Source organism: Trichechus manatus, unplaced genomic scaffold (genome assembly GCF_000243295.1).
Source record: "Trichechus manatus latirostris isolate Lorelei unplaced genomic scaffold, TriManLat1.0 scaffold00070, whole genome shotgun sequence".
NCBI classification, from domain to species: domain Eukaryota; kingdom Metazoa; phylum Chordata; class Mammalia; order Sirenia; family Trichechidae; genus Trichechus; species Trichechus manatus.
Genome location: NW_004444006.1, coordinates 290,259 through 315,443, shown reverse-complemented (window position 1 = coordinate 315,443; position 25,185 = coordinate 290,259).

Genomic DNA, 25,185 nt, shown 5'->3' with positions numbered 1-25,185 from the left:
TTACTTTTGTTTGTGGATTTTTTTTCATTTCTTTTGTTTTTGTAGGTTTGTTTTTGCTGAGAGTTTATGTTTTTCCTGTTTATGTTTATGAGTAGGTTTGTTAACTGTCTTTGTGTTTACCATAAAATTTCCCCTCATCTTTCTAAGTTTGAAGCAGTCTATTATTTCTTGGTATCACCTTGCCTTCCTCTCCATTAGAAGGCTTTATACCTACACCGTTTATTCCCTCTTTTATTGTTCTGATGTTGTTATCATTTACTGATTAACTGCTCTGATTCTCTGTTGTATTTCTTTGAGTTTTGGATAGACTGTGAGAGTTCATTTCCTAGATTGGTATCTGGCTGGTACAATCCTGCTTCCTAGATTCAGCCTGTGAGCTGAAGTTGTTTGTTTTCAGATTAATGGACTCCCTTTAATAATTCTTATAAGTTTGGTTTGGTTTTTACATATTCCCTTAATTTCTGTTTATCTTGGAATGTCCTAATTTCACTATCATATTTGAACAAGAGTTTTGCAGGATATATTATTCTTGGCTGGCAGTTTTTTTTCTTTCAAGGTTTTCTATATGTCCTCCCATTGCCTTCTTGCCTGCATGGTTTCTGCCAGATAATCTGAGCTTAGTCTTATTGTTTCTCCTTTGTATGTGACTTTTTGTTTTTCACAAGCTGCTCTCAGTGTCTTTTGTCTTCAGTTTTGGTGAGAGTGATTATGATATGTGTTGAGGATTTTCTTTTGGGTGTATCCTATATGTGGTTCTCTGAGCTTCTTGGATGGCCAGCTTTTCATCTTTCATGATATTGGGGAAGTTTTCTGTCAGCAGTTCTTCAATGATCCTCCTTGTGTTTTCTGTTGTCTCTCCCCGTTCTGGAACTCCAATCGCTCGAAAATTTTTACTTTTGTTTGTATCCCACATAATTCTAAAGTTCTCTTCATTGTTCTTCATTCTTTTTTCTGAGTTTTCCTCAGAGTTGTATCGAAGAGTTTGTCTTCAGTTCCACTGATCCTGTCTTCCACCATTTCAAATCTGCTCCTCAGCCCTTCTATGACACTGTCCCTTTCTGAAATCTTGTTGTTTATCTTTTGGATTTCTAATTGTTGTTTTTGTGTAATTTCTAGTTGTGAATTTATTTTGGCATTTTTTTCCTGCATTATTTTCCTGAATTCTTCCAATTTTTTGTCTGTATTTTCCATGAATTTTTCTGCCTTTTCCAGGAATTTGTTTTTTTGTTCCTCATTTTTTTTGCTTTGCTTCAACTCTTGCATTATTCTGAGTATTAGAGATTTGACTTCCTTATCAGGTAGTTCTACTACCTTTTCTTCCCCTGGAAAGTCATCTGGTGTTTTATTTTGGACGCCTACTGGAACCATCATGCCCTGTTTTTTAAATGTTTTGAAACTGTCTGCTGCTGTCTTCTGAGCATTCAGCAGTTATTTTTCTGGTTTATTGATTGTAGATTTGTTTATTTCGTCCTTTTTTTTTTTAATTTGGCTATTTCTGAGCAGGCAGGCTGTGTGTTCTTTGTTGTTTACTCGTCTGTGGGCATGACACTTTTCGCCTCCTTCTCCAATTGACAGGATCAGTTGCTCAGATATTCTTTACCTGGTTTTGGTATCAGTGTTATTCTGGCTTCATAAAATGAGTTTGGGAGTATTCTATCCTTTTCTATGCTCTGAAATACCTTTGGTAGTAGTGATGTTATCTCTTCCCTGATCGTTTGGTAGAATTCTCCAGTGAAACCGTCCGGGTAAGGGCTTTTTTTTTTTGTTGTTGTTGTTGGGAGTTTTTTCTTATGGGTTTATTTAGTTGTTCTGCCTCTGATTGTGTTAGTTTAGGTAGGTTGTGAGCTTCTAGAAATTTGTCCATTGCCTCTAGGTTTTCAAATTTGTTAGAGTACAATTTTTCATAGTATTCTGTTATGATTCTTTAAATTTCAGTTGGGTTTGTTGTGATATTATCCTCTCATTTTTTATACTGCTTATTTGCTTCCTCTCCTGTTTTTCTTTTGTCAGTTTGGCCAGTGGTTTATACATTTTGTTGATCTTTTCAAAGAACCAGATTTTGGTCTTGTTAACTCTTTAAATTTTTTTCTTTTCTCTTTTTCATTTTATTCTGCTCTGATTCTTATTATTTCATTTCTTCTTCCCCCCAAGGACTTCTTTGGCTGCTCTCTTACTACTTGTTTGTGTTGGACGGTTAATGTTTTGATTTTTTTCCCTTTTTTCTTTTTGGATGTGTGCATTTATTGCTATAAACTGACCTCTGAGCACTGTTTTTGCTGTGTCCCAAAGGTTCTGGTAAGATGTGTTTTCATTCTCATTTGACTCTATGAATTTCTTTATTCCATCCTTACTTTATTCCCTAACCCAGTAGTTTTTGAGCAAGGTGTTGTTCAGTTTCCATGTGTTTGATTTTTTTTCCTTCCTTTTTCCGTTGTTGATTTCTACTTTGATGGCTTTATGATCAAAAAAGATGCTTTGCAATATTCCAGTGCTTTGTATTCTCTTAAGACTTGCTTTCTGGCCTAATATGTGGTCTCTTCTGGAGAATTTTCCATGTGCTTTGGAAAAGAAAGTATACTTGTCTGCTGTTGGGTGGAGTGTTTGGTATATATCCATGGGATCAAGTTTGTTGATTGTAGCATTTATATCTTTCGTGTCTTTTTTGAGCCTCTTTCTGGATGTTCTGTCCTTCACTGAAAGTGGTGTGATGAAGTCTCCCACTATTAATGCAGAGATGTCTATCTTTCTTTTCAATGCTATTCAGTTTGTTTTATGTATTTTGGAGCCCTGCCATGAGGTGCATAAATATTTATTATAGTTATGTTCCCTTATTGTATTGACCCGTTAATAATTATGTAGTGTTCTTCCTTATCCTTTCTGGTAGATTTTACTTTAAATTCTATTTTGTCAGAGATTAATATTGCTACTGCTGCTTTTTTTTCGTTATTGTTTGCTTCATATTGTTTTTTCTGTCTTTGAGTTTTAGTTTGTTTGTGTCTTTAAGTCTAAGGTATGTCTCTTGTAGGCAGCATATAGACTGATCATGTTTTTTAATCCAATCTGCCACTGTCTGTCTCTTTATTGATGCATTTAGTCCACTTACATTTAACATAATTATTGATAGGTATGAGTTTAGTGCTATCATTTTGTGTGTTTTTTGTGTGTTGTTGACAGTTTCTTTGTTCCAGTTAATTTTCAGTGCTGAGTATTTTTTCTTAGTGTATTTTCTTTTCATCTTTTTCATTGTTGTTGATTCTATATTTGCTAAGTCTTTATATTTTCTTGTTTTTTTTATTTTGGTTGTAGGGTTATTAGTTTCCTTTGTTGTTGCCTTAATATTTACCCCTACTTTCTAAGTTTAAACCAGTCTTTTATTTCTTTATTTCTCCTTGACTGTCTCTCTATATGAAAAATCTAGGCCTACATTTTTTAAGTTCCTCTTTTTTTGTTTTAATGTTGTCATCTTTTATATATTGACATTTCTGTTTTCCTATTTTAAGCGTTTTTACTTTGATTTATTTTTGTTCCTTCCTTATTTGGGTTTATATCTCGTTGCTCTGTCCTGTGTTCTAGTCTTAGGTAGTTATCTGATGTTATTTATATTCTAACAGAAGGACACCCTTTAGTATTTCTTGTGATTTTGTTTTGGCTTTGCAAATTCCCTAAACTTCCGTTGATTTGGAAATGCCGTACTTCTGCCATCGTATTTGATAGACAGTTTTGCTGGATATATAATTCTTGGCTGGGAATTTTTTTCTTCAAGTCTTTTTATATGTCATCCTATCGCTTTCTTGCCTGTATATTTTCTGCTGAGTAGTCCAATCTTAGTCTTATTGACTCTCCTTTGTAGATGACTTTTCATTTATCTCTCGCCACTCTTAAAATTCTCTCTTTATCTTTGGTTTTGGCACGTTTGGTTATAATACGTCTTGGTGACTGTCTTTTGGGATCTATCTTATGTGGAGTTCAAAGAGCATCTTGGATAGACATCGTATGTTTCAGGATATCAGGGCGGTTTTCTGCCAAGAAATCTTCAACAATTCTCTTTGTATTTGATTTCATCCTCCCCTGTTCTGGTACTCGAATCATTCGTAGGTTATTCATGTTGATAGAGTCCCATGTAATTCTTAGGGTTTCTTCTTCTTTTCAATGTTTTTATCTGATTTTCCCTCAAATAAGTTGGTGTCAAGTGCTTTATCTTCAGTCTCTCTAATTATGACTTCCATTGCCTTAATTCTGCTCCAATGACTTTCTACTGATTTGTTTAATTCTGAAATTTTATTGTTAATCTTCTAGATTTCTGATTGCTGTCTGTCTATAGATTCTTGCAGCCTGTTAAATTTGTCATTATGCTCTTCTCTAATCTTCAGTTCCTCTATTGCTTTGTCTGAGTTTTGTCACATTTTCTTCCTGATCTCTTGAAGAGTTCTGTATATTAATCTTTTGTATTCTGCCTCCAGTAATTTCAAGAAATTCTCTTATATTTCTTGAAATTTCTAAATTCTTTGTTTTAGGAGCTTGCTTAAGCCATCATGGTCTGCCTCTTTATGTGATTCGATATTAACTGTTATCTCCAAGCCATCAATAAGTTATTATATTTATTTAATGTTTGCTTAGTGTGTCCTAGTTTCTTGTTTTTGATATGCCCAAACAGGTTGCTCTTGTGAACTAGGCAGATCACCAGCGCCTCTGAAGCTACGACTTCCTGCTACCAGGTGACTAGATCTGCCACTAAGTTTGTGAAACTAGGACTCAGTCCACTCCTCTTATATGGTTTCAGCTCATGTATCCAGGTAGTAGACCACCAAGTGTGTGATACAGGCTGTCACCTACAGTCCTAGAAGAGCTTGGGTGATTGGTGTAGGCACAGGCATCTGGCTGCAGCAGAGGGACACACTCTGAGCATGTCAGGGGGCCGTTGACCACCCCCGAGTGTCCTGGAGGTAAGCGTGTCCTTTCTAGAGTGCATAGGTGGGTGGGTTTTGCAGCTGGACTATGAGAACCCAATGCTGCTGGATGTAAGGACTGAGGGGCACCACTTATTCTTGGGCCCCTGTGTCAGGCGGCTAGGTGGTGTGGATGGAAACACCAGTCCTCAGGCCCCTGATGTTGGTAGGTGAAGACCCTACTTATTGGGCATAGCAGTGTCAAATGTTACAAACTTTCTACTTCTCAGCTCAAACAGTTGAAGTTAGACTTCCGGTATATACCCTGTTGTACTGTGTTAATGAGGGCCTATGCTGTTGCAATGGCCCCACACAAGTCTCTGCAGAGGGAAGGGCCTTCAAAGTCCCATGGACCCCTTATGCTTGTGCGTAAGCAAAGGAACTGTGCCGACCCTGAGTTTCTGGCTTAGGGGAGCCCGCAGATTATTTTTTCCTCTGTTTGTTAATTTGTTCCCTGTCCAAGACTGGGGGAATGGCTCAGGGTACACGACAGGACTTACTTCTGGCCCAGGGGACTCGGCAATTGCTGAAGCCATCCTGGACCCAGGGCAGAGCAGAGAGCAGGAAGGTAAATGGGAGAGAGGTCTTTCCCAAAGGGGAGTGTTTTCTTCCTCGCAATAGGCCTGATGCAAGTACTTATCTTTCGCCAATCGAGGGCTGCTTCTCTCTGGTTCTGGATGGCCTAGTAGGCTTTCTGCCACTGGGTCTCTCCAGATGTGGAAAATACCTTCAGAGCGCCACTGTTCGCTTCACCGCCCCCAAGAGATGATCAGGCCTGAAGCTCTCTGGCTCCCGCTGGGTCAAATCTGGCAACACCTTGCTGCTTCCGAACCATCTCTCCCTCCACTGTCACTCAGTCTGATTTCTCAACTTTGCCTTTGATGTTCAGGGCTCCTAGATTTTTATATATAATAGATTTATTTGTTTTTCGGGTCTTCGTTGTAAGACGGACCACCAGACCCGCCTGACTACTCCACCATCTTAGCCCAATATCTCTTATTTATTTATTTTGTTTTACTTTTAATTACTTCTTTTATCTCTTCTCCTGTTATGGGTCAGCTCAGATTTTGTATCTTAGATTGTATTAGTAGAGGTAGGTAGTATGCCTCTAGGAATTTGTCCATTTCCTCTAGGTTGTCAAATTTGTTGGCGTACAGCTCTTCATAGTATTCTCTTATGATCCTTTTTATTTCAGTTGAGTCTGTTGTAATGTCGTCCATCTCATTTCTTATTTGGGTTATTTGCTTCCTCCCCTATTCTCCTATTTTTTAAGTTTTGCCGGTGGTTTGTCAATTTTGTGGATCTTTTCAAAGAAAAAACTTTTGGTATTGTTTATTGTTTCTGTGTTCTCTTTTTCATTTATTCCTGCTTTTATCTTTAATATTTCTTGTCTTCTGGGAACTGTGGCTTCTTTTACTGTTCTCTTTCCATTTATTTGAATTGTAGAGCTAATCTTTTGATTTTGGTCTGTCCTTTTTTGATGTGTGTATTTGTTGCTGTAAATTAGCCTCTGAGCACTGCCTTTGCTGTGTCTCAAAGGTTTTCGTATGATGTGTTTTCTTTCTTATTTGATTCTAGTAATTTTTGATCCATTCTTACATTTCCTCTATTACCTTTTTTTTTAAGCATGCTGCTAATCCGTTTCCATGTATCTGAATTTTTTCCTTCCTCTTACTGTTATTGATTTCAACTTTCATAGTATTGTGATCAGAGAGATTGCTTTGGACTATTTCAATGTTTTGGATTTTATTGAGGGTTGTTATGTGGCCTAAAATGTAGCCTATGCTGGAGAATATTTTCTGTGCATTGGAAAAGAATATATACTTTGATTCTGTTGGGTGGAGTGTTCTATATATATCTATGAGGTCAAATTGGTTGATTGTGGTCTTTAGGTCTTCTGTAACTTTGCTGAGTTTCTTTCTGTGTGTTCTGTCCTTTACCAAGAATGGTGTGTTGAAGTCTCCTACTATTGTGAAACTGTCTATATTTCTATTCAGCACTGTTCATTTGTTTTATGTATTTTGGGGCCCTTTTTTTGTGTGTGTAGGTATTTATTAAGGTGATGTCTTCTTGGTGAACTGTCCTTTTAATTATTATATAATGTCCTTCCTTGTCTTTTCTGATTGATTTTTCCTTAAACTGTATTATCTCTGAGATTAGTATTGCCACTCCTGCTCTGTTTTGGATACTGTTTGCTTGATATATTTTTTCTACCCTTTAATTTTAAATACATTTATGTCTTTGTGTCTAAGCTGTCTCTTGTAGACAGCATGGTGATGACTGATGCTTTTTTATCCATTCCCTCACTCTCTTTCTCCTTACTGGTGCATTTAAGTCATTTAATTTCAATGTGTTTATCACTAGGTATGTGTTTATTCCTGTTGTATGGTTGTGCTTTTTAAATTTTTTTATTTTACTTTAGGTGAAGGTTTACAGAACAAACAGTTTCTCATTAAACAGTCGGTACACATATTGTTTTATGACATTGGTTAACAACATCACGATATGTCAACACTCTCCCTTTTCGACCTTGGAGGACCTTTTTTCTCTTGGCGAAAATCTACATAGCCAAAGATACACCATTTCAGAAATTTCTACGTGTACAATTCAGTGACATCAAATACTTTCTTCCAGTTGTACTGCTATTGTCACTATCTTTTTCCAAATTATTCCATTACCATTCTCTTCAAATTAATAGCCCTTAGGCTTCCCATCAAACTTTTGAGTTGCTGTTGTCAATTTGATCTCACATAGATAATTCCCTTTTTTGTACCTTAGATGAAGGTTTACAGAACAAATACTTTCTCATTAAACAGTTAGTACACATATTGCCTTATGACAATGGTTAACAACCCCACAACATGTCAACACTCTCCCTTCTCAACCTTCAGTTCCCTTTCACCAGTTTTCTTGTCCCCTTCTGCCTTCTAGTCTTTGTCCCTGGACTGCTGTGCCTCATTAGTCCCATTTTGTTTTATGGGGCTGTCCAATCCCCAGCTGAATTGTGAACCTCCGGAGTGAATTCACCACTGAGCTAAAATAGTGTCTGGGGGGCCATACTCTTGGTATTTCTCCAGTCTGTCAGGCCAGTAAGTCTGGGTTTTTTTTGTGAGTTATAATTTTGTTCTGCATCCTTCTCTAGCTCTGTCACGGAACCTCTGTTGTGATCTCGGTCAGAGCAGTCAGTGATGGCAGCCAAGCACCCTTCAGCTGTACTCGACTCAATCTGGTGGATGCCTTGGTAGATGTGGTCCATTAGTCCTTTGGACTAATCTTTACCTTGTATCCTGTTCTTTTCATTCTCTCTTGCTCCCAAAGGGGTGAGACCAGTGGAGTATCGTAGATGGCTGCTCACAAGCTTTTAAGACCCTCGAGGCTACTCACCAAGGTAGAATGTAGAACGTTGTCTTTATAAACTGTGTTATGCCAGTTGAGCTAGATGTTCCCTGAGACCATGGTCCCCACAGCACTCCACCCAGCAATTCAGACCCTCATGGAGTTTGGATGTGTCTATGGAGCTTCCATGACCTTTCCTTGGTCAAGTTGTACTGGCTTCCCCTGTATTGTGTACTGTCTCACCCTTCACCAAATTACCACGTATCTATTGTCGATTTAGTTCCCCCTCACCTGTCCCATCCCTCTTAACCAACAAAGATTTTTTTCTTTTTGTGTGTAAACTTTTTCATGGGTTTTTACAGTAGAGGTCTCATGTAATATTTGTCGTTTTGTGATTGACTTATTTCACTCAGCATAATGTCTTCCAGTTTTATCCATGGTATGAGATGCTTCACAGATTCATCATTGTTCTTTGTCCTTGCATAATACTCCATTGTGTGTATGTACCATCTTTGTTTATCTGTTCATCTGTTGATGGACATCTAGGTTGTTTCCTTCTTTTTGCTATTGTGAACAGTGCTGCAATGAATATGGGTGTGCGTATGTCTTCGTGTGATGGCTCTTATTTCTCTAGGTTATATTCCTAGGAGTGGGATTGCTGGATCATATGGTATTTCTATTTCTTGGTTTCTAAGGAAGCTCCCTATCATTTTCCAAAATGGTTGTATCATTTTCCATTCCCACCAGCAGTGCATAAGAGTTCTGATCTCCCTGCAGCCTCTCCAACATTTGTTATTTCCAGTGTTTTTGGTTTGTGCCAGTAATGCCGGGGTATGATGGTATCTCTTTGCAGTTTTAATTTGCATTTCTTTAATGGTTAGTGATCGCGAACATTTCCTCATGTTTCTGTTGGCAGCTAGAATGACTTCTTTGGTGAAGTGTCTATTTGTTTGCTTTGTCTGTTTTTTAATAGGATTATTTGTCTTTTGTTGCAGAGGTGTTGGATTTTCTTGTAGATTATGAAGATTAGACTTTTTCTGACTTGTAATGTCCCAAAATTTTTTCCCATTCTGTAGGTTCTCTTTTTACTGTTTTGGTGAAGTCTTTTCATGAGCATAAGTGTTTAATTTTTAGAAAATACCAGTAGTCTAGCTTATCTTCTGGGGTTTGTATATTGTTGGTTATGGTTTGTATCCTGTTAAAGCTGTGCATTAAGACCTCTAGTGTTGATCCTAAGTTTTCTTCTATGAACTTTATAGTTTTTTGTCTTTATAATTAGGTCTTTGATCCATTTTGAATCAGTTCTTGTATATGGTGTGCAGTATGGGTCCTGTTTCATTTTTTTTGCAGATGAACATCCAGTTTTGCCAACGTCCTTTGTTAAAAAGACTGTCTTTTCCCCGTTTGATGGACTTTGGGCCTTTGTCGAAGATCAGGTGACCATAGGTGGATGGATTTACATCTGGGTTCTCAATTTGGTTGTGCTTTTTTTGTGGTACTGATGTTTTCTTGGTTTCTCTTACTTTCAGGTCTTTGATCCATTTGGAAGTACTTTTTGTATACGGCGTGATGTATGGGTCCTGTTTCTTTGTTTTTTTTTTTTTTTTTGCGGATTTTCTTTTCTTTCATTATTATAAATTTTGTGTTTACTGAGACTTTATTCTTTTCTTCTTTTTCATTTTGGTGAGTAGCTTTGTTAACTTTCTTTGTGATTACCTTGAAACTTACCCTTATCTTCCTAAGTTTGAATAAGTCTTATATTACTTGGTATTGACTTAACTTCTCCATTTGAAAGTTTTATACCTACACTATGTACTCTCCCTTTTATTGTTTGATTCTGTTGTCATTTACAGATTGGCATTTCAATGTCCTTGTTTTAAGTCTTTTAGCTTTGTTTTATTATTGAGGGTTCTTTACCTAGGTTGGTATCTGGCTGAAGCTGTCCTGTGTTCTAGATTCTGGTTGTTTCCTTATGTTACTGGTTCTCTAACCAGATAAGTCCTTTTAATATTTCTTGTAATTTTGGTTTTATTTTTATAAATTTCCTTAATGTCTGTTTATCTGGAAATGTGTTAATTTCATCATTGTATTTAAGAGACAGTTTTATAGGATATATTTCTTGGATGGCAGTTTTTTTTTCTTTTCCTGGATTTTATGTGTTGTATCCCATTGTTTTCTTGCCTGAATAGTTTCTGCCAGTAATCAGACCTTAGTCTTATTGTTTCCCTTTTGTAAATGACCTTTCATTTTCCCAAGCTGCTCTTGGGATTCTTTCTTCGTCTTTGGTTTTGGCAAGCGTGATTATTATATGTCTTGTTGATTTTCTTTTCAGGTTTATGTTATATGGAGTCCTTTGAGCTTCTTGTATTGTCAGCTTTTTGTCTTTCATGATATTTAGGACGTTTTCTGCTAGTAAATTTCTTCAGCAACAATCTTTTATCTGTGTTTTCCATCTTCTTCTCCTGTTCTGGAACTCAGATAATGCACATATTTTTGCCCTTGTGTCCCACATAATTCTTAAGTTTTCTTCATTCTTTTCTCGATTTTTCCTCAAAGAGGCGTCCATGGATTTGTTTTCAATCTTGCTGATTCTCTCTTCTGTTGTTTCAAATTTACTCCCAAATTCTTCTCTTGGGTTATCCATTTCTGAAATTTTGTTGCTTATCTTTAGATGTCTAGTTACTGATTTTGTATGATTTCTAATTGTTTATTTTGTTTTGTTTTGTTTTTCCTTAATTCTATTGATTTTTCTGCAATGTCCTTGATTTTGGCTATGAGTTCATTGGCATCGTCTGTGCTTTCCTTGATTGTGTCTGTTTTTTACTTAGTTTTGTCTGTGTTTTCCTTGTTCTCTTTTCTAATCTCTTGGAGAGCTCTAAATATTATCGTTTTGAATTTCTTTTCAGGTAGTTCCACTGCCTTTTCTTCTACCAATAATCATCTGATTCTTTATATTAGTCATCTGCTGGCACCATTTTCTCCTGTTTTTTAATATGTTTTTATATTTTCTGCTGTCTTCAAGACATTAAGGTAGTTTTTTCTTTATTTATTGACTGTATGTTCATTTGTTTTGTCCTGCTTCTTTGTTTTGTTTAGATAAGTCAGGGTGTGCAGACCAGGAGTACTTCGATGTTTGCTTTTCTGTGGGCATGATAGCTCTCACTACCTTGACTGGTTGGGCAGGGCAGCAGCAGGCTGGGTGGCAAGATGGCTGAGGGCAGACTGGGCAGGCTGTGTCTGCCTCCTGATCTTGGTCCAGAAGTATAAGAGTGTTCAGAGCCCCTTGCCAGATAGGTAGGGGTGTCAGACAGGGAGTGGTACAGGTTCACTTCCCACCATTCAGCAGCTAGTTGAGTCACAGGAGGGGAGGGGTAGTGAGGACCTGATGTGGCAGTGGGCCTCAGCCAGGGATGATCTAGTCACACTGACACAGTGAGGGATGGCAGAAAGAGGGGTGTTGTACAGGGCTAGGTTAGGGAATGACAGGAAAAAAAAGAGAATGAAAAATGGGTAGGCAGTTATTGGGGACAGAGTGGACCTGGGGCCAGTGGGAAGCGGGGAGTTGATGTACAAGGCTAGTTGGGAAGGTGGAAGAAAAGGGGAAAATATAATGGCAGGAGTTGGCTGGTGGGTGCATGGCAGACCTGGGCTGGCAGGATTCTGGAGGCTAGTGTGGTGAGGCCTGGAAAGAAGGGATAGAGTTGGTGTACAAGGCTAAGTAGGAGGGAGGAATAAAAGAAGAAATGGGAAAAAGAAAAAATAGTGCAGCAGGAGATGGTGGGTAGGGGCAGGGTGGATTCGTGGTGGTGGTGGATCAGTGGCTTTCTAGCCAAGGGAGTGTGGCATGGCCCAGTTGGAAGGGGTGGAGGTGGTGTATGGGGCTAGGTGGGAGGGAGAAACCAAAGGAGGAAATGGAAAAAAATGGCCCAGTGCAGTCCCATGGGTGGTAGCTGGCAGGTAGCTCTCTAACCATGAAAGTGTAGAGTGGCCCAATGGGAAGGGGTAGAGGTGGCATATAAGGTTAGGTGGGAGAGAGAATGAAAAAGAAGAAGCTGGCAGGTGGGGGCAGGGTAGACCCAGAGTGATGGCAGGCTGGTAGCTCTTTAGCTGAGCACTGCAGCATGGCCCATAGGGAAGGGGTAGGAGTGGCATATGGGGCTAGGTGGGAGGGACATAGTAATAGAAGAAAGGGGAAAAAATGACACAGCAGAAGCCAATGGGTTGGGATGGGGTGGACTTGGGGTAATGCTGGGCTGGTTGGCCCTTAACCTAGCTGCATGGCATGGCCCATTGAGAAGGGGTGGGGTTGTTGTATGGGGTATAAGGTTGAGGGGTGGGAAAGCACGTTTCTCTGGGCACCAGGTGATCTGACTCCTGTTGGAAGCTCCGTGAAGTTGCCTTCCCACACACTCTGTCCGAGGTCATTGCTGGCTGTGCTCCAAGATGGCAACATTATGCCGTGTTAGTTGGCATGGGACTTTGAGTCCATATCTGTCATGGTTTGAATTGTGTCCCCCCAAAAATGTGTGCATCAATTTGGCTGGGCCATGATTCCCAGAATTGTGTGGTTGGCTTCCATTTTGTGATTGTAATTTTATGTTAAAGAGGATTAGGGTGGGATAGTAACACCACCCTTACCCAGGGCATATCCCTAATCCAATGTAAAGGGAATTTCCCTGGGGTGTGGTCTTTCATCAAGAGATAAAAGGAAAGGGAAGCAAGCAGAAAGTTGGGGACCTCATATCATCAAGAAAGCAGTGCTGGGAACAGAGCGCGTCCTTTGGACCGGGGTCCCTGCACAAAGAAGCCCCTAGTCCGGGGGAATACTGAAGAGAAGGCTGACAGAGAGAAAAAGCTTTCCCCTGGAGCTAACGCCCTGAATTTGGACTTTTAACCTACTTTAACTGCGAGGAAATGAATTTCTCTTCGTTAAAACCATAACCATCCACTTGTGGTATTTCTGTTATAGCAACACTAGATGACAAAAACAATATCTCTCCTCATTTTCTGTTTTCCTTCATTCTCTTCTTCCATTTGATGTTTGATTTAGTTATTTATAACTTCATTTTATGCTTAGGGTACCAGGATCGATGTTTGTATCCGTTTTACTTAGTATTTTGGGTCTTTGCTGAAGAGGAATGGTATGATGCATTTGTCTAGGGTGCTACGTTGCCTCTGTCTCCAGGGCATTAGATTTTTGCTTGATATTGGCTTTCTCAGCTTTCCTCAGTAGCACTGTTTACTGGAGGAAATTTTTCCTTGGGCATTATTTGTTACTCCTCCTTTTCCTCCCTTCTGAACCAGGTTTTTTTGTCTTTAGGCTGTTCTACACTGAGGTTGGGAGCTCACTATATTGAGTCTGTCCATGAGATGACGCTGCTCCTTTTCCTCAGTTTTCTCTCTCTTCCCTACTTCTTTGCACTTTTTGACCTGTTGTGGCACTCCCCCTACTGCACACCGATTCCAGCTACCTGCAGTTATCATGGGGGTTAGAGGTACTCCAAAGCGTTCTGCCAGTCCTTGTCCAGTGCATTCCAGAAGTGGAAGGACTTCCATCTCCCACCATGGACCAAGCTCCCCTCCTCTCTTCAGGGAAGGTGCCCTCAGCTTGCTGCAGTCTCTCCCATGTAAAGTGATGGGATGGGGAGGGGGACCAGCAGAGTTCGCATGTTGCTTCAATGAAATATGCCCCAACAAGCCTCACCAAGAGTTTCTCCATGCACAGACTGTGTTATCTCTGGGGACTTGGGTCCTGACCCTGTCAGTCTGCAAGCCACTCCACATCTGAGCTCCCCTGGCTCCTTGAATGAGCTGTTGTTGTTGTTCGGTGCTGTTGAGTCAATTCCTACTCATAGTGACCCTATGTACAACAGAAACACTGCCCGGTCCTGCGCCATCCTCACAATCATTGTTATGCTTAAGCCCATTCTTGCAGCCACTGTGTGAATCCATCTCCTTGAGGATCTTTCTTTTTGAATGAGCAGTGCTGATTAATTGATTTAATTGCAGCAGTGAAAGGGGGGGATAAGGAGACGGAAAGAGTAGATTTCTGCCTAACTTACTGTTTTCCACCGGTTTCTGCTGCTGTCTTCTGCCCACATTCACTAGTTTTGCTGGTTCTAGTAGAGAGTAATTGTTGTATTTCATAGTGCTCTTGTGGGTGAGGATGAACTTTAATCCTCTTACACTGCCATCTTCTCAGAACTAGATGTGTCTCTCTTAAGCAGCATATTGTTGGGTCATGTTTTTCTTTAATCTATTCTGCAACTCTATGCATTTTATTTAAGCATTTAGCCTATTTAAATCCACTGTTACTACCAATAAGGAGATACTTACTCCTTCCTTCTTGTTGTTTGTTTTTTGTGTGTGACTTATGCTTTCTTTGTCTCTTATTAACTCGACAAAGAAATTTTTGTGTTTTGCTGGTTTTTTTGTAGTAAGCCATTTTTATTCCCTTCTCCATTCCTTTCGTACCTATTTTTATGTAGGTTTTCTTTGTGATTACAATTTTATTGCATTTAACATTTTCCTTTTATAATGACCTGGGTTAAATTGATACAGACTGAACTTCAGTAAAATACAGAAACACTATACTTATAGTTTCTCCCCCTCCCCGATTTATGTTGTTGTTACCTCAATTACATCTTTATACATCATGTGCCCTGAAACATAAATGTCTGCTTATTTTTATGCATTTGTTGTTACAAAGCAAAAAGAACGTAACAACTAGATTTATCAGGTAAGGAAATCTCAAAATTCACCCTTATTTTTGCCCATCAGATTACCTTTAATGGAGATCTTTCTAAATGTGGCTTTGAGTTACTTTCTAATGCCCATTTTTCCCTGTCTGGAGTAAATCTTTTAGGGTTAGTCTCATGGATATGAATTCCTGCAGCTTTTGTTTATCTGTGAATCTCTTAATTTCACTGTCATTCTTGAATGACAGTTTTGCCATACATATTATTCATAGTGAACAGTTGTTTACTTTCAGAATTTTAAATATGTCATCCCATTGTCTTCTGGCCTCCTCTGGAGCTGATTCTCCTGAATTTGGACTTGTAGCCTACTAGACTGTAAGAGAATAAATTTCTCTTTGTTAAAGCCATCCACTTGTGGTATTTCTGTTAGAGTAGCTCTAGATGACTAAGACACTACTCAAAGTGATCTATAGATCAAATGCAATCCTGATCAAAATTCCAACATCCTTCCTTGCAGAAATGGAAAAAGCAATCCGTAGTTTCATATAGAATGGCAAGAATCCCTGAATAGTTAAAGCAATTTTAATGAAAAATAAATAGGAGAATTCACACTTCCTCATTTCAAAATGTACTGTACAGCTAGAGTAATCAAAACAGCCTGGTATTGGAAAAATAACAGACACATTGTCCAATGGAATCGAATTGTGAATCCAGAAATGAGCCCACACATTCATAGTCAATAGATTTTTTTCTAAATTTGTATAGTTAACTGATTTTTAACAAGGGTTATAAGTATATTAAATGGAGAAAGAAGAGTCCATTCAATAAATGGTGGTGGGGAAATTGGATTTCAATATGCAGAACCACAACATTTAAACATGGGAATTCACTGATATCAAATAGTTTTGTTTTGTTTTGTTTTGTTTTGTTTTGTTAAAAGACTTAACAAAAAACGTGAAAAGAATTACCACAAGTGGATGACTTTAACAAATAGAAATTTATTTTCTCACAGTTTAATAAGCTAGAAGTCTGAATTCAGAATGTCAGCTCTAGGGGAAAACTTTCTGTCTCTGTCAGATCTGCAGGAAAGTCCTTGACTCTTTAGCTTCTGCTTCCTGGTTCCTTGGAGATTTTCATGTGTCTTGGTGTTGATCTTATCCCATTTTCCTACTGTTCACTTGTTTAATCTCTTTTATCTCTCAAAAGAGAGTGACTCAAGATACACCTTACACTAATCTTGTCTCAGTAACATAACAAAGACTACCCTTTACCAAATGAGATTATAACCTCGGGCAATGAGGTTGATATTTTGGAAAGCATAATTCAATCCACCACGTGTCTGTAAGTTTGTTGCACTGTGGTGGCTTGCGTGTTGCTGTGATACTGGAAGCTTTGCCACCGGTATTTCAAATACCAGAGGGTCACTCTTAGTGGACAGGTTTCACCTGACTTCCAGACTAAGACAGACTAGGAAGAAGGACATGGTAGTCTACGTCTGAAAAAAATTGACTAGTGAAAACCGTATGAATAGCAACTGAATATTATCTGATATAGTTTTGTAAGATAAGACCCTCGTGTTGGAAGGCACGCAAACTACTACTGGGAAAGACATGCCTCCTCAAAGTAGAGTTAACCTTGATGTGGATGGAGTCAAGCTTTCGGACCCTTCATTCGCTGATGTGGCATGATTCAAAATGAGAAATAGCAGCAGCAAACATCCATTAATAATCGGAACGTGGAATGGAAGAAGTATGAATCTAAGAAAATTAGAAATGGAATCCATAGGCATTGATATCCTGGGCATTAGTGAGCTGAAATGAACTAGTATTGGCCATTTTGAATCAGGCAATCACATGGTCTACTACGCCAGGAATGACAAATTGAAGAGGAATTGTTTTAGGTTCATCACTAAAAAGAAAATTTCTAGATATATCCTGATGCACAAAGTTGTCAGGGATAAGAAGATATCCATACGCCTACAAAGAAGACCAGTTAATACGACTATTATTCAAATTTCTGCACCAATCACTAAGACCAAAGATGAAGAAACCTAAGATTTTTACCAACTTTTGCAGTCTGAAATTGATCAAACATGCAATCAAGATGCATCGATAATTACTGGCAATTGGAATGGGAAAGTTGGAAATGAAGTATTGGTAGTTGGAAAATACGGCCTTAGTGATAGAAACGAGGCCAGAGATTGCATGATATAATTTTGCAAGACCAATGACTTATTCATTGCACATACCTTTTTTCAACAACATAAACCGCAACTATACATGTGGACCTCGCCAGAAAGAATACACAAGAATCAAATCCACTACATCTGTGGAAAGAGACAATGGAAAATCTCAATTTCATCAGTCGGAACAAGGCCAGGGGCTGACTGCAAAACAGACCATAAGTTGCTCATCTGCAACTTCAAGATGAAGTTGAAGAAAATTAGAACAAGTCCACAAGAGCCAAAATATGACCTTGTGTATATTCTACCTGAATTTAGAGACCATCTCAGGAATACATTTGATGCATTGAACACTAATGACCAAAGACCAGACGAGTTGTGGAATGACATCAAGGACATCACACATGAAGAAAGCAAGAGGTCATTTAAAAGACAAGAAATAAAGAAAAGACCAAAATGGATGTCAGGAGATATTCTGAAAGTTGCTCTTGAACATAAAGTAGCTAAAGCAAAAGGAAGAAATGATGACTTAAAATACCTGAGCAGAAGATTTTAAAGGGTGGCTCCAGAAGGCAAAGTAAAGTATTATAATGAAATGAGCAAACACCTGGAGATAGAAAGCCAAAAGAGAAGAACATGCTTTGCATTTCTCAAACTAAAAGAAATGAAGAAAAAGGTCAAGCTTCCAGTTGCAATCTTGAAGAATTCTACCAATAAATTATTAAATGACTAAGGAAGCCTCAAAAAAAAGATGGAAGGAATAAACAGAGTCATTATACCAAAAACAATTGGTCTACCTTCAACCATTTCAGGAAGTATCATATGATCAAGAACAGATGGTACCGAAAGAAGAGGTACAAGTTGCACTGAAGGCATTGGCAAAAAACAAGGCTCCAGGAATTGACAGAATACCAATTGAGACAATTCAATAAACGGATGCAGAACTGGCGATGCTCACTCGTCTATGCCAGGAAATTTGGAAGACAGCTACCTGGCCAACTGACTGGAAGAGATCCATATTTGCACCCATTCCAATGAAAGAAAATCCAACAGAATGCGGAAATTCTGAAACAATATCATTAACATTACACAAAAGTATAATTTTGCTAAAGATCATTCAAAAGCGGTTACAGCAGTGCACTGACAGGGAGCTTCCAGAAATTCAAGCCAGATTCAGAAGAGGACGTGGAATGAGAGCTATCACTGTTGATGTCAGATGGATCTTGTCTGAAAGCAGAGAATACCAGAAAGATATTTACCTGTGTTTTATTGACTATGCAAAGGCATTGGATTGTGTGGATCATAACAAATTATGGACAACATTGCAAAAGATGGGAATTCCCAAGCATTTAATTGTGCTCATAAGGAACCCGTACTTAGAACAAAAAGTCAGTCATTCTAACAGAACAAGGGGATACTGCATGGTTTAAAGTCAGGAAATGTGTGTGTCAGGGTTGTATCCTTTCATCATGTATGCTGAGCAAATACGTTGAGAAGCTAGACTGTATAAAGAACACGGCATCAGGATTGGAGGAAGACTCATTAACAACCCGAGTTATGCAGATCACACAACCTTGGTTACTGAAAGTGAAGAGGACTTGAAGCACTTATTGATGAAGATCGAAGACCACAGCCTTCATTATGGATTACACCTCAACATAAAGAAAACAAAAATCCTCACAAGTAGACCAATAAGCAACATCATGATAAAGGGAGAAATGGTTGACGTTGTCAAGGATTTCATTTTACTTGGATCCTCAATCAACAGCCGTGGAAGCAGCAGTCAAGAAATCAAATGATGCATTGCAATGGGAAATCTGCTGCAAAAGACTTCTTTAAAGTGTTAAAAAAGCAAAGATGTCACTTTAAGGACTAGGGTGTGCCTCACAAAAGCCATGGTGTTTATAATCGCCTCATATGCATGTGAAAGCTGGACAATGAATAAGAAAGACTGAAGAAGAATTGATGCCTTTGAATTATGGTGTTGGCAAAGAATATTCAGTATACAACAGGCTGCCAGAAGAATGAACAAGTCTGTCTTGGAAGAAGTACATCCAGAATGCTCCTTAGAAGCAAGGGCGGTGAGATTTCCTCTCGTATACTTTTGACATGTTATCAGGAGTGACCAGTTCCTGGACAAGGACATCATGTTTGGTAAAATAGAGGGTCAGGGAAAGAGAGGAAGACCCTCAACAAGATGGATTGACACAATCGTTGCAACAATGGGGTCAAACATAGCAATGATTGGGAGGAAGGTGCAGGACCAAGCAGTGTTTCATTCTGTTGTACATAGGGTCACTATTAATAGGAATCCACTCGATGGCATCTAACAACAACAACAATTCAATCTATAAAGTTTTACTCTTTGAACTCCAAAACTCCTTGTCTTTACCATATGGAGAACACATTTCATTCCATCTCATCATCCCAGGTCTGAAGTCAACTTTAAGTGCAAACTCTCATCTTCTGAATCATCTATATCAAGTATGGGTGAGACTTTAGGCATATTCCATCCTGGGTTAAGATTTCTCTTTATCTGTGAACCTGTGGAATCTAAAATGCAAGTTATCTGTTTCCAAAGTACAATGATGGAACAGGCACAAGCTAGACATTTCCATAACAAATGGGAGATGTTGGAGGGAAAGAAGGCATAAAGGTCACAAAGTAAGTCCAAAACCCAGCAGAACAATTTACATTAGCTCTCAAGGCTTGAAAACTACCCTCTGTTCTTTGGGACATCCGGGCAATGACCCTACCCTCCAGACTTTGTGTGTTGTTTACACCCTCTGGATTCTAGGTGAGGACCCCTCTCTCCTGGGTATCAGCTGTGCCTTCCAGGACTATCTCAGATTGCAACTCTGCTCCCTTGGCTTTGGGCAGCATCATTCTCCTTGCCCATATGAGTGGCAATTCTACTCCCTTTGCCCCGGATGTCCCCCTTCTTCTTCCCCTTGTGCATGGCAGACCCTCACCTCAACTTTGGGTAGTGGCACCATCCCCCTGGCACACCTTAATGCCACTCCCACACTCCGGAACAGAGTTGGCAAAGATCCAACTCTGAAACCTAGGAAGCTTTGCCCTCCCCACCTTTGAGATCCTGGACACTGTGGTTCCACACATTGAAAACAGGAAAGCCCTGCTTTCCATACTCCTTCCAACTGTTCTGCTGATCTCTGAGCTGCTCCAGGGATTGTCTTTTTCTTTTCTTGGAGGACAACAGATGTAGCTCCTCTAGCCTGTTTCCTGACTGTAAAATTTCAAAAGGCAGACAGCGTTCTTTCCTTTCATTCTTTCTCTGTCTCCTTCAGTCTAAGCTGATAGGTTTTCTGATGTGGTTGTTGGTTAGATCCATCAGTAACAAGCTTATTCTAGTTTAGGAGGCTAGATATCATAATTAGGAGTGCGGGCTCTAGGGGAAGGCTTTCTCTCTGTCAGCTCTGAAGGAAGGTCTTTGTCTCTTGAGCTTCTGCTCCTGGGTGATCTTCATATGGCTCAGCATGTCTGTTCCCACATCTCTTCTTTGCCTGCTTGTTCAATGTCTCAAAAGCGATTTACTCAAGATACAACCTACACTAACTCATCCTAATTAACATAACAAAACTACCCATTCCCAAAGGGAATTATAACCACAAGCATAGAGGTTAGGATTTACAATACATAGTTTTGGGGGACATAATTCAATCCATAACAACAAGCTATCAATTGGGACTATATCTTCGGAAGCCATATATAGGCTAAGAATCTAATAACCAAAATATATTATATAAAACTTTGACAACTGAACAACAAAAAAACAAATAATCCGATTATGAAATGAGCAAAGGACTTGAATAGACCTATACGGAAAACTAACACCATAATTTTTTTTTGTAACTTGCTTTAATTTCAGTTAACAATCTTATCATATGCAAATATATGCCTGTTAAAAAGAGAAGACCACGAAAATAGTAACAATAATAACAAGCACTGATTATGAGATACTTTTCTTACTTTGGCCTATCTTTATTTTTTAAAATGAACATATTAATTATAATAATAATAATAACAACAATTTTGGGGCCTTAATCATGTGTTAGACACTGTTAAATACTATACATGAATTATCTAATTCTCACATTTTTTTGTTTTTTGTTTTATTATTATACTTTAGGTGAAGGTTTACAGAACAGATAGTTTCTCATTAAACAGTCAGTACACATATTGTTTTATGACTTTGGTTAACAACCCCATGACATGTCAATCCTCTCCCTTCTCGACCTTTTTTTTTTCTTTTGGTGAAAATATACACAGCCAAAGATACACCATTTCAAAAATTTCTACACGCACAGTTCAATGACATTGATTACGTCCTTCCAGTTGTGCTGCTATTCTCACTTTAGATGAGGGTTTACAGAACAAAATAGTTTCTCATTAAACAGTTAGTACACATGTTGCCCTATGACAATGGTTAACAACCCCACTACACATCAACATTGTCCCTTCTCAACCTTGGGTTCCCCATCACCAGCTCTCCTGTCCCCTCCTGCCTTCTAGTCCTTGTCCCTGAACTGCTGTGCCTCATTAGTCTCGTTTTGTTTTATGGTACTGTCCAATCTCCAGCTAAGCAGTGTACCTCGGAAGTGACTTCACCACTGAGCTAAAAAGGTGTCTGGGGACCATACTCTCAGAGTTTACCCAGTCTCTTTCAGGCCAGTAAATCTGGTCTTTTTACGTATTTTGTTCTACATCCTTCTCCAGCTCTGTCCAGAACCCTCTGTTGTGATCCCGGTCAGAGCAGTCAGTGGGGGCAACCGGGAACCATCTAGCTGTACTGGACTCAGTCTTGTGGAGGCCTTCGTAGCTGTGGTTCGTTAGTCCTTTGGACTAATCTTTTCCTTGTATCTTGTTCTCTTCATTCTCCCTTGCTCCCGAAGGGGTGAGACCAATGGAGTATCTTAGATGGCTACTCACAGGCTTTTAAGACCCCCGAGGCTACTCACCAAGGTAGAATGTAAAACACTGTCTTTATAAACAGTGTTATGCCAATTGAGCTAGATGTTCCCTGAGACCATGGTCCCCAGAGCCCTCCGCCCAGCACTTCAGTCCCTCAGGGAGTTTGGATGTGTCTGTGGAGCTTCCATGACCTTTCCTTGTACAAGTTGTGCTGGTTTCCCCAATACTGTGTACTGTGTCACCCTTCACCAAAGGTACCACTTATCTATCGCCTATTTAGTATTTCCCCCCCACCCCTCCCATCCCTCATAACCAACAAAGATTATTACTTTTTGTGTGTAAACTTTTTCATGAGTTTTTACAATACAGGTCTCATACAATATTCGTCTTTTTGTGGTTGACTTATTTCACTTAGCATAATGTCCTCCAGTTTCATCCATGTTATGAGATGCTTCACAGATTCATCACTGTTCTTTAAGGTTGTGTAGTACTCCATTGTGTGTATGTACCATAGTTTGTTTATCCATTCATCTGTTGATGGGCATCTAGGTTGCTTCCACCTTTTTGCTATTGTGAACAATGCTGCCATGAACATGGGTGTGCATACGTCTATTCGAGTGACATCTCTTATTTCTCTAGGATATATTCCTAGCAGTGGGATTGCTGGATCGTATGGTATTTCTATTAACACCATAAAATTTTAAGAGGAAAATGCAGGGGCAAGGATATTTGACCTCACTTTTAGCAATCTAATATAATAAGAAAAGCATGAACAGTGAAAGATAAAATAAATGGGACTTCATTAAAATAAAATATTTTGTTCATGAAAATAGTTTATTAAAAAAATATAAAGGCAAGCTAACAATTGGGAGGATATCTTCACAAATCATATATACAATAAAAGTTTAATTGCCAAAATATACATAAAGTTTCATCAACTTAACAACAAAAAGACAAATAACCCAATCATAAAATATGCAAAGGACGTGAATAGACTTTTCATGAAAAAGGACATTCAAATGGCCACCAAACACATGAAAAGATGCTCAATGTCATTAGCCAACAGAGAATTGCAAAACAAAACGACAATTACATACTATTTCTCTCCCAGTAGGATGACTCAGATTTTTTTTTAAAAGGAAAATAACAAATATTGGTGAGGATATATGGAAATTGGAACCCTTACCCATTGCTAGTGGGAATGCAAAATAGTACAGCTATTGTAGAAAACAGCGTGGTGGTTTCTCAAAAAACTAAAAATAGAACTACCATATTGCCCAGCAATTCCATTCCTAAGCATATACCCAAGGGATTTGAAAGCAGTGACATGAGCAAACATATGTACACCAATGTTCAATGCAGCACTATTCACAATAGCCAAAAGGTGGAAATAACCAAAATGCCCACTAATAAATAAACAAAATTCAGTACATGCATGAAATTGAATATTACTCAACCATAAAGAGAAACGAAGTTCTGATACATGCAACAACATGGATGGAGCTTGAAGACATTACACTGAGTGAAATAAGTCAATTACTAAAGGACAAATATTGTTATGACCTCATTTATATAAAAAGATAAGAATAGGCAAGTGATTAGAGACCAAAGTTTATTATTGGTTATCAGGGGCAGGAGAAACTGTTTACCATAAAGGAAAATTCACACTGATCAAGGGTAAGGGTTGTGGATTAATGTAATTGATATCAATAAGTTGTACACTTGTAAAAAGTTGAATGGGCAAATATTGTGATATACATGTATATTTATAACAACACCAGTAATTTTAAAAGCGGCTGTTGAGGCTTCTTATGTACAACCAAACACATCATGCTATTTGATTTCTTGGATTGCAGATTTGGGGTCAGGGTTTCATGGGCATCTCCATTAATTTACCTAATATCACATTTGTGCTTCTGTTCTACTTCTCAGTTGTTGTGCAGTGCCTAGAGTATTAAAATCTTGCAAGCAGCCATCCAAGTTAAAACAATTGGTTTCTATTCACCTGGAGAAACAGGGGAAGAACAAGAGTCAGGAATAGGAGGAGGATATGGAATGTGTGGCTAATTCTTTGCATGACCAACTACTTCCTTTACCATCAGACAGGATCTCAATGATGCCTCACTACCACTACTGAACATTTTGATTAAAGATTATAGAGAAGAATATTGATCAAACAGTGAAAATGTGGAACAGAATTTCAAAATCTCATGGAATTCAGACTTTCTGGAGCCATCGAGGCTGGATGAACCTCAAAAATTATTGCCCTGAGATAATCTTTAAAAACTAAAACTTAAATAAAAATACCCCCTGTTGCCGTCTTCAAACAACAACAAATAGCTTAGCTTAATTACTAAAGAATGTCTGCCCTGAGCATTATACTCTTTTGAAGAACTATCTATATAGATTAAATTGACAACAGCAACTCCAAAGGTAAGATACAAAGCTTAGGGGACAGTGAGTTTATGCTAACGGGGGAGGAACAATTCAGAAAAGGAAGACGAGAAAGATTGCACAATTTGAAGAATATAATCAGTGTCAGTGAATTTTACTTGTAGAAATTGTTGAATTGGTTGTGTTCTGCTGTATATATTCTCAACAACAATAAAAACAAAATAATAATTATTAAATAATACTCTTTATTGTTATTTTAAAAAGCAAGTCTCAACAAGTTTAAAAAGATTGAAATTATACAAACTACCTTCTCTGACCACAAGGAAGTAATACAAGAAATTAATAGTAGAAGGGAAATACATGGAAATTAAACCACTCATTATTAATGGACTAGTGGGTCAGGGTAAGAAATCAAACAATACTTGGAGTTCAACAGAAACGTAATCAAAGCAGTCAAGGCAATACTCTGAAGGAAATTTGTAGCAATAAATACCTACATTAAAAAAGAAGAAAGATCTCAAATAAATAGTCTAACTCTACTACTTGAAGAACTAGATAAAGAAGACCAAACACAGTTTAAAGCTACCAGAAGAAAGGAAATTGCAAAGATCACAGCAGAAATATATTAAAATCAGACTAGAAAAACCAGGGAGACAATCAGCAAAACCATAAGTTTGCTCCTTGAAAAGATCGATAA